Consider the following 8789-nt stretch of genomic DNA (forward strand, 5'->3'; position numbering starts at 1 on the left):
TACCCAACAAAGACTGCATGTTTCTGACTGTTAAATATAAAACAACTCCCAAACGCAGTGTGTTCCCAATCCAGCGATCACCAGGCTCTCTTCCACCTCCAAAAAATTTAAGTTTCAAAAAAATCGCTGTATACCTCAAAGTGATTTGAGGAGGGAAAAAACAGAAAAGTAATATAGTGTAGTATTTTATAATATATAAGAACCACCCTATAAGTGTTCAAATACTCATTTTATGTGTCCCATAAACTTTTTATAGTGAAAAGTGGGTTAATTACAGCAGACAAGTGATCCGTAGAAAGATGGAGTGGAACCTGTCCACCTGAAATCCTAGTGTTTCTGGTGGTGTATTATACTCACAAGAAAGCCAGTAAAACAGAGCTTATCACAGCGTGAATTCTGTTCCCAAGTAAAATCTTCCTTTTCTTCCTTAGTGTCAATGGCACTTAAAACATCCAAGATGGGGAGCTGCTGAGGACAACTTTGAAAGCATGGAACATTACTGTTTTTGGGCTGCAGAAACTCGGATTTTGTACAGTAAGTTCAGTATATATTAAATACAATATTATTAGTCATGTTCTAGGTTTTAGCTCTCCATTAATGTAGCTATATGTAGTTCTGAAAACAGACCCTTAGCAGACTTCTCCCTTAAATCCAATGTTTCTTGCATGAGTCACAACTTCGGGAGAGTTCAGTTTCCCAGGCTGTATGATCGTTGGTTCATCAAGTTCAGTAATTTTTTTCACCCTTTTCTTTGCCAAGTCAGCAAAGTAGAACAGAAAGACAGCTTTGTTTAATAAATGTAGACACGTGTCTCATAAACATTGCTCCTCCAGTAACAAGAACCTTTTGTATCCAAAGCTTCACTTTTAATCTCTTTTGTTCAAATGGATGCTTTTATCATTAATGTATGTTTGTGACATCCTCCTGACCTCAGCTGCCTATACTGATGAAAATCATATTGTTTTGTTCTAGTTTATATTTATAGAATGTCTAATCACCTTACACAACTGATAGCTGAATAGTTAAATATGTATATTTATGTTGATAATCCTGGCTAGGAAATCTAACATGGGCTGATCACACAAGCTTTTAGAACAATGCAATCTGTATGATCTCCAGTGCTTGCGGGGACTCCCTGAACTAACTAAACTGACCAAGTTTATTTTCAGAGACTTTATAATGAAGTCAGTATTTAGCAACTGTGACTGATAAGGTACAGGCATACTAACATTTGCATTTTCTTCTCTTGAGTAGCATATTGTACAGCAAAATATCCCAGAGTTTGGCTGCATTTCCCAAGGGGTCTTGAAGCAATATATAATATATGCTTTTATGAGGTGTCTATTTTGAGTTACTAAACATCAAGGCACACTCCGTTAATACTGTTCAACATGAATACATATTTGTATTTTAAGGGGCAGTTTTATCAAGTGTGAAATTAGAGCTCACCACAGAAAAGCTCACCCACTTCCTATTCATTCTTATGGGAATTTTAGAAGCATATTTATCAAATGCTGAGCTCTAACTTTAACCCATTGATAAATACACTTCTAGGGGCATATTTATCATGGGTCAATTTCGAATTTGAAAAATTTCAAATTCAAAAAGACCAACCGAAATTAAGTCAAAGTTTTTTTTTGGCCAGATATGTCCGTTTTCAATCGAATAGGTCCGTATTCGACCAAATTCGAATTGTACGAATCTAATTAATAGCGCATTCTATCGAATTCGTATTGAAGTTTTTCCCCCAAAAACGTAGATTTTTCAGAGTCCACCAATTGACTCCTAATAGGTTCTAGGAGGTCTCCCATAGGCTAAAACAACAATTCGGCAAGTTTTAGATGGCGAATGGTCGAAGTCGAAGTACATGATACATTTCGATATTCAAATTTTTAACTCGAATTTGGACTATTCCCTAGTCGAAGTACACAAAAAATAGCTTGAAATTCGATTTTTTTTTTTATTCGAAAATTCACCTAGACCTTTGATATGTCTGCCCCTTAAAAATCCCATAGGAATAAATAGAAAGTGGGTGATTCTGTGGTGAGCTTTAATTTTACATTTGAAAATTAATGTGAAATTATAGTGTTTTTTTTCCAGTGGGAATATTTAGAAGTTGTGATATTTGTGCAGTGTAAAGTGAGTCACCGACACACCTGAAATGTTTAATTTGTTTTTTTCCGGCCAAAGGAGGGTCTTGCAAAATCATACCATTGGGGTTGGCTCATTCACGAGCATTTAAAAACCTATGAAAATGAATATAAGCAAACTGTTGATTTTTGATTAATCTCCAACAAAGAACGTTTAGGGTTGGTATTGCCCCAACATATGTAATCACATTAATACCAACCCTTCTTTGTTCTCTACTGCATTTAAACCAATCCCAATATTAATTAAAGGGGCAGCATGCCCCCTTGTTCAATATGAGTGCAACAAATAGGGCTTGTGCAGAACATACTTTTGTCAATTATTTTTAGACAACAATAATACAGTATATGCATGTTTTGAGCTATACAGGGATACTGAGGTACATATTCAGTAAATAATTAGATTACAAGTATACCGCCTCTCCCTAATCCCTTTGTGACTGTTTTATTTGTAGGAGTCCATTATGCAGGACCAGGGAGATTATCTTTACACTTGTAATCAATTTACCTTGCAAGAACCAAAGATGGAGTAGATTTAGTTCCCTTGTTTGCCCTAGTTATAATAACAAAAACATTGTTCTATTTTTTTTTACTAAAGCCATAGGCAAAAAGTATGTTCAGCACAAGCCCTATTCGTTGACTCAGGCTGAACAAAGAGATATATATTTGAATAAGAATAAACACCTCTTGCCTATAATACCAACAATCTACAAATGAATATGTGAAGAAATATTAAACCTTGTGCACGTGCCCTATAATTCATCTGTGCATCAATGTGACGTGGTCAGTAAAGTGTATACTGTATAACCAAGGAGTTTGTATGTAATTTATATATGCACTTAGTGAACTGATGACATTAAATTGATAAAATTATGAGATGATTCATATAATTCCAAATTGAATCAAAAAGTGACCATTGATTTTGCCATAAAATGAATTTGCTCACCAAAAATATTGTGTTCAATGAAATGAATTAATTGGTAATTTGAAATATGTTATGCCCAGCAATGAATAATCATTAATTTACCACTGAAATAATTTCAGTCTCCATAGATTGTGGATTAATATTTAGTGATATTAAGTATATAGGGGTGATATTTCCCAGTGTAATGATTTAGAGTAAATTAATGAATTACAACCCAAGATGCTATGGTGTTAAAACCCTATAAATATCTCTCAAGTATATGTGGAGCCTGTCAGCTTTCCAGTGGTGGCTGCAACTAAACTGAAAAGTACTTTTGCAGATTGAGTGATGTATTATAACTCCTTTAGTGCACTTACTCGCCTGATCATACCTATTATTCTAATTTTGCTCGTTCAGTTGGAGAAAGCTGTTTCATCACAATACAGTGCTTTGAAGTAATGGATGTTATGTAGGTCAGTATATATAGGTCACTATGTTGTGCGTAATTATGATGCCTGTGTTGCAGTCATTGGATTTCATAGCTCAAAGCTTCTAATCTAACAAGTCAAAGTTAAATATCAACACATGGACACTTTCACATTCTTACCACTGTTCCTACACAGTTAAACCGTAGCTTGCTAAGTGAGGTTCTTGACTCATGTTTATATTTTACATGTACGCAAATTTCTAGCTTTATAAAATATATTGTAGAATTACTTTAATATATATATAAACCCACTTCCTTATAATGTAAGCCTTTTCCTGAGCACTATCAGAGATCCCAGTTTCTATCCTGTCCGAGTGAGGTTATATAAGTCATTCAGACCAACACTGACCACAAGCAGTGAGCCCTAGAATTTCCCTTGCAAGAACCATAGATGGAGTAGCTTTAGTTTCCTAGTTTTCCCTATTTATAAGCAGTGAGCCCTAAAAACTACACTGGCAAAACATGAACCAATGTCTTATTCCATCCAAAATAGTGGCATAGGACTAATTTACTTGCTAACCAACACACATGGTCTAAACATTAAAGGACCAGTAACCAAAAAACTCACAATTGTTTCCTATGTATTTTAATATAATGCTGCACTGGTAAAAAGTGGGTAAAGTATGGCATAAAGACAAAGGTTACACAACATATAACAGATAAGCTCTAGATAATACAATGGGCTTAGGTTTGGAAGATAAACAGAATTGAGATGTCAACCATGGTGTTCTACATGTAACCTTTCTCATGTAAAATTTATATTTTTACAAGTATAAAAATATTTTCACTTTTGAGCTTATTGTCCCTTTAATACAAAATAGTCTCAGTTGCCGCTCTCATTAGGTTGTAAGGCCCACTTTTATATAACTTTCTTCAGAGCTATAGAATAAAAACTTTATTTCTAAAAAGTAGGACATTTGCTGACAAGAAATCATTTTCAGTGTAAGTGCTGGATGGACAGATCCCCAGAAAAATCTGTAATTCAATCATCTCAGCAACCTGTGGTCTCATTTATATATTCCTTACTTAAATCCAGTTAAGTAAATTAATAAATGGGCCTTCAGGACTGAAACATCTTAATTTAGGTAAAAGATTATAGTACAATCTGGTATGGGCTCAAGGTTGCTTTCAGTGCTGCAGTATAAATGTAAATTGCAGCCTAAAGAACATCCTATTCAAAGATTTTCCCAAGCTGACATACCATAATGAGTACTTATCTGAAAGGGTTTATCTTTCATTTGTTTCCCTAATCATTCCAATGTCAGTTCACTGTGTGACCCTTTTTATTAATATGTTGTAAGTAGAAAGCAAAAAGATATTAAAGGAAATAATTTGGCCTACACCATGAAACAGTGTGCGACAAGAGAATTAAGCAGAAAAGAAAGTTCTAATTTCAATAAAAACATCCTTGCACATATTGGAAAAACAAAGTCACACATAGCATGTAGCTATACAAATGTTTCACGCAATATATTCAAATCATTGTTAAATATTACCTACATGTTTGTCTCAGTAGACTATTGAAACATGTTGTAATGTTTAGGTGATGTTTCATTTTTAATGGCATTCATGGTCCAAAAAATGAACATGTGCATTGATAAGGCAAATACATGCAGTCAAACTAGCTATAAATAGATGTCAAAGCAAACACAAACACATGCTAACCTTTCCAAGAAGCTGACATGTTTTCCGATGAGCTGTCTTTACTTCAGTATCTTTTTTTTGTATACTCATTTACAACAGGGTCATTAGTCATGGCTCAAAATAGAGAAATAGAATGCACAGAAGACTTGCCTGTAAAACTTTTTCCATTTTAAAAGATTGTAGTAAAATGAGGCAATCAAAATGTTAAGAACCACAGACACCCATAGCTGTGCCATTTTAACCTTGCTATGCACATATTGCCCCTTCCCCTAACAATCCTAAAAATTGAAGGAACAGTTCAGTGTAAAAATAAAAACTGGGTAAATAGATAGGCTGTGCAAAATAAACATTGTTTCTAATAAAGTTAGTTAGCCAGAAATGTAATATATAAAGGCTGGAGTGACTGGATGTGTAACATAATAGCCAGAACACTACTTCCTGCTCTCTTGATCTCTTGGTTTGCACTGATTGGTTACCAGGCAGTAACCAATCAGTGACTGGGGGGGGTATGGGTCATAACTGTTAGCTTTTGAATCTGAGCTACATGCTAAGGATCAATTGCAAACCCACTGAACAGTTATGTACCATGTGGCCCCTCTTAAAGTCGCTGACTAAACTAAGTTATAGAGCTGAAAATCAGGAAGTAGTCTTCTGTTATATTAGACATCTGCTCACTCCAGCCTTTATACATTACATTTTTGGCTAACTAACTATATTAGAAATTTTTTTTTATCTTGCACAGCCTATCTATTTAACCAGTTTTTATTTTTACACTGAACTGTTCCTTTAAAACTAACCAAGCCTTCTGTGCTTTAAGTTATTATGTATTTCCTTCAAACTACAAACTGTTAATGTTCCCTTAATATTCAGCAACAAGTCATCTTTCCTAGGCAAACTAATCTAATCAATTGTTTCAAAGAGATGGGGGATCCTCAGCAAGCAAATTGATATAAAAGCGAGGAAGTGATTGCACTACAAGTATAATAGAAGTCATTCATCCTAGTAGATTATGTAATCAGGCTTCACACACTCAAAAGCCGCTCCTGGTAACTTTAAATTCTGGTTTTAAAATCTATATTTAGGCTCTTTGCTCTGGTGCTAATAAATTAAAAGCAAGGGGGTGGCTTTGTAAAGGCCGCCACACAACGGCACATGGTCCAGAATCGCCCCTGCTGATACCATACAGCTGGTCATACATGGGATGGACAATTTTTATTGTTATTATTAAAACTTGAGAACTTGAACAGATCTCACTTTCTTCACTTCCACATCTGTTGCACTATGAACCTGCCAACATGCTGCATCTACAGATGGATTCTGCAGTTTGGACACATCAGCTGTGATTTAACAGGATTATAGGATGGTCTGTAGTGACACCTAAGAAGGCCTAGAATGCCTAGACAGGCAGTATGGATGAAATCTGACAGGCTGCTGAATTAAATCTGGTCATGCATAGTCAGCTTTAGTCACACTGGCTGTCATTTGCCACATTTCATTCATATGCTTTATTTTGAGGCCAGTGTAAACACTTTAGAAATATTGCCTTAACCTACAACTTTATTCAGGAGCATATACTACTTCGCCAGGGATCAAAAACCTGCTTTAGGAGTAAGCATATTAATGGGAGATTTAAACTTATAAAGCCAATGTACTGTCTCAAGCATACATTCTCTCCCTGAATCAGTTGTACAGGCTGATACGTTAGATAACTTTAAGAAGGGGTTGGAAAGGGTTTTTAGCAAGCGAGGGAATACAGGGTTATGGAAAATAGCTCATAGTACAAGTTGATCTTAGTCCGATTGACATCTTGGAGCCAGTAAATTGGAGAAGCATCAACTGAAGTTGTTTTGCCTTCCTCTGGATCAACTAGCAGCTAGGCAGGTTATATATAGATTTAAAAGGTGTCTTTTTTGAACCTAACTTACTATTTTACTTACTATGTTACTATATTATATAAGCTTTATCAATGGGTTCATTATAGTATAGGGGCTGAATACAGGACCGTGTTTCCCATATAGGCACTCAAAGGCATGTGCATAGGGCAGCAGCTTTAAGGGCCCAGTCTTTGGATGCCTGTAAGTAAAATACAGTTAAATAAATAAAAACACCTCTCTTCCCCTGCCACCAGATATATTCCATTGAAATCCAGCGGTAGAGATGGGGGGTAGAGGGTATTGGCTCCAGGTTGCAGCCAAAGTGGCAAGCATGAGCTGTACATTGTAACATCATTTCTGCCAATGTCACATGCTTGCAGCAATGAGTGCAAAGAATATATCCCTGCCTGCATGCCCTATACAACAGAAAAGGCTTGTACGAAACATTCTTTTTGTTTAATGTTTTTATGATAACTTTTTGTATAGGAAAGCTGAAGCTACTCCATGTTTTGTTCTTATCATATCTTTAGATATGGTAGCATGAGGGCGAATGCCGTTGCTGCACTTAACAGATCGGTTGTTGAGCCTTTTGTCGGAATGCACCATCCAAATCCGCTATGGCTGCGGAAGTACATATTCAAAGCAAACTTGGTTGTGTGGAGGGCATCCTCAAACAAACCAAACTTGTTTAAAATGATGAATCTTTATTATTCCATATTAAAACACACCATGTGAGCAGGCAGGGGAACCAGCTTAACGCGTTTCGTGACCAAACGTCACTTCATCAGAAGATCATTAGATATGCACTAGTGTGCTCCAGAAATATTTATGGCAGAGCAAATATACCTAACAGGCTTACTAGCACTAGGCTGGTGACTGGTAAAAGCAACTGAAGTTTTAAAGTATTGTGGTTTAATTTTTAAATGTTTTTTTTTTATCTTGATCGCTAAACAGCAAAATTTGGTGTGCTATTGTGCTTATAGCAAATTTGCCACAAACTGCTTTACATTGCAGTCATTTTTAGGTGGATGGGGTTTGATTAGTGTACCTGAACAGACAGTATAAATAGGACCCCTGTGAATCTAGCTTGCTGTAGTGGTTAGCTGCTATTTAAGTGAGTGCTCTGTAAGTGGAGTTACAAACACAGGAGTTTCAAATAAAAGGAGGTTCAAACAAGGTAAAAATGTTGTTATAAATTTTAATGTTTTTTGATTCCTGTTTTTTGATCTGTAACTGGAATTATGAGAGCTAGCAAGATTGAAAGTCTGACCCAGTGCACAGTCTGACAAATGTATGCAGATTTAGAGCACATATTCCAAACTGCTTACTTCTGTAGTGATTGCTACCTGCTAGAGGCTCATGTTAGCCCTAAAGCAACAAATTGCAAAACTGCGCTCTATTGACAATCTTGTGAGGAGTCTCTTGCTCACTGAGCAGGACCTAGCAGGGTCAAATAGTTTGGGGGGAGGAGAACAGCATCAGGTTGATGAGGCAGTCAGCTAGGTGACAGTAAGAACATCTAGTGTGGGCAAAAGGAAAAGGGAGGCTGCTCCAGGGTATACACATCCCAACAGATTTGCCAGATTGTGTGAAGAAGATGGGAGTGTGAACTCTGGATTGGCAGTTCTAGATAGGACTGATCTCTCAAACAGCCAGGAGACCACTTTCTCTAGTAGTGATGGGGAGAGCAGAGCCAGGCCTAAAATTGTGGTAGAAGGGGATTCAATTATTAG

This window comes from Xenopus laevis, chromosome 1S (genome assembly GCF_017654675.1).
Source record: "Xenopus laevis strain J_2021 chromosome 1S, Xenopus_laevis_v10.1, whole genome shotgun sequence".
Classification (NCBI taxonomy): Eukaryota; Metazoa; Chordata; class Amphibia; order Anura; family Pipidae; genus Xenopus; species Xenopus laevis.